This window comes from Arachis ipaensis, chromosome B06, assembly GCF_000816755.2.
Source record: "Arachis ipaensis cultivar K30076 chromosome B06, Araip1.1, whole genome shotgun sequence".
Lineage (NCBI taxonomy): Eukaryota > Viridiplantae > Streptophyta > Magnoliopsida > Fabales > Fabaceae > Arachis > Arachis ipaensis.
The window spans coordinates 133,987,556-133,990,323 of NC_029790.2; positions in this window are offsets into that span (position 1 = coordinate 133,987,556).

Here is a 2,768-nt window from a genome sequence, read left to right on the forward strand (position 1 = left end):
ACGAAAACATTAATACATTATTCATACATAAGGTTATTTGGCTCTAAAAAAAAGGCAAGACTTTAAAAATAAATTCCACTTAAAAGTTCAAAGATATATTAGTAGTGAAATTCATATTGACCATATATCAACCAAAAATAAAATGCTTCTAAAGATAAAAAAAAAATAAACTCGATAAATATTTCTTTTATTAATCAAATATCATTGTACAAGCATAATAAATAAAAAATACTCATATATTTATATAAGGACTCGTATAAGCTAAGTCAAAATCCTAAACCCTAATTATAATAGAAAATTCTCAAATTCAATACTTAACAAAAATTATTAATAAATAAAATAGCATAAATATTAGGACAAATTACAATATTAAACTAGGAAAAATTACAAGATTCTCCAAAAGCATATTTTTCTGTAATTCAAACTAAGAAACCAAGAGTAATTCGAATCACATCAATTTAAATTAATAGGGAAGTTTAATTCGAATTTAATCCGTTCGATTATGCATGCATTAAGTTACAGGTAGTTCGAATTAGCCATATTCGAATTATGAGGAAAGCAATTCAAAGTGTAGTTCGAATCTGACTCCTTTGAATTATATATATGTAATTCAAAAATGTGCATGAGTATGTTCGAAGTTGGCTGCTTCGAATAATCAAGCCAACCAGGTGAATTTTACGATATAAATATAATTCATGCAATTATTTTAATACACAACAATGATATCTATATGGAGTCAATGCTAAATCGAATTCAATTAGTTCGATAATACGAGTCTATGAAAAAAATTGCATTTTATAAATTTTGAAAATTTTTATTATGTGATGGATTAGTAACGAATACATTATAAATTTTGATAGTACTCATCGTAACTATGTTTAATTTAATTATTGTTATTAAAATTTTAGTTGTACTCGTTACAAAATAAATAATTACAATAATTTTTTTTTTTATAAAACTTCCTTAAAAGATGCCATGAGTATTATAAAAAGTATCTTGAATTAATTTACATAAATTGACTTACAAATTTTTATAATACTCATAAAATCTTCTAAAAAAATTTCACATTTTATAAAATTATTTACAATAATAATAATAATAAGGTTTAAACATACTTTATTATATTAAGTTAGATAAAAATTAAACTATTTAAATAAATAATTCGGTGTTTAGAAGTCAAGCATTAGAATAGCTTTTTGAGAAGTATTTATCATATCATCAATTCATAATTATGCAAGTATGCCAATATTTATTTTTTAAATTACGTTTTTAAATTAAATGACTTTCAAAAATTCATCTCTATAAAAATTTGCAATGTACTCCTTTACTAATCTATCACATAATAAAAATTTTTTAACTTTATAAAATGTAATTTTTTTCATAGACCCGTATTATCGAACTAATTGAATTCGATTTAGCATTGGCTCCATATAAATATAATAGTTGTGTATTAAAATAATTGCGTGGATTAGATTTATGTAATAGAATTCACGTGGATGGCTTGAATAGAGGCATTTGTCCCAAAAAGGCAAAACTTAAATAGAGGTAAATAAGATACAATATACTACCCATGGCTTAAAAAAATGATACGATATACTATATTATTATATAATTCTAAAAAAAAGGCAAGACCTTAAAAAATAAAATTCCACTTAAAAAATTCAAAGACATTACAAGTAAAAATTTATATTGATCATACATCAACAAGATCTAGAAAAATACTTATAAAGATTAAGACTGAAACTCAAATTTTATTTTTATTGATCAAATATAATTCTGCAAGTTTAACAAATAAAAAAAAAAGACACATCCGTACATAATAAGAATCCATATAAAATAAGCTAAAATTCTAAAACTCTAATTAATAAGATAATAATTTTCAAACTATATTGTAAAAGAAAATTCATAACAAAGTAATAAATAAAATATTATATATATTAACTCTTGTCCTAAACTCTAACATAACTTGTAGACTTATATGTATATTTTAAAGACTTCATCGATCACAAAAGTATATAGAAAATTAGTAACCATGTTCTTCATTCATGTGAACTTGTAACAATGATTGAATGTCGAAGTATTTGCCACATATATTACAGTGACTTGGATTATAAATAATTGGATTGTGAGATTTGCTCTTGTGGCTACGCAAATTTTTTGGGGTAGAAAATTTTTCATCACATTGGTCACACTTGTATTTCTTCTCTTGATCAGACATGATGAATAATATTCAATATTCAAGTAAGAAAAGTATGTAGAAGAAAATTGTAAAGCAAACAATAAGAATGTATTGGACAACTATTATGGTATAGTAGATATATATAGTAGAGAGTAGAAAAATTTTGTATATTTTAAAACAAGTATTATGCTTAGTTTTTTAGGATTCGATTCAGTTTCTCCATTTGAAATATATTCTACAAAAATATAATATACATACGTATAAACAATAAGGATCTATAAGACATAAATAAATATATCTAGTGAAGATTTTATAATATTAAAACTTAGAAATATCAAGTAAGAATTATTAGGTATGATGATATTTGATTGATGATTGAGGGAAAAAAAATAACAGCAATCAAAATGAATGTTAAAAAGATTGGAATGTTAAATTACCAAATAGATTAGAACAACTATGTTGAATGATGGAAAATAAAGCAAACAATTAAAAAAATAGAAAAATAATACAAAAATAAGAAAGTTTTTATATCTAAGATATAATAATATATTTCTTTATTTGGAACTCATATCAAAGAGTATATTTAAAA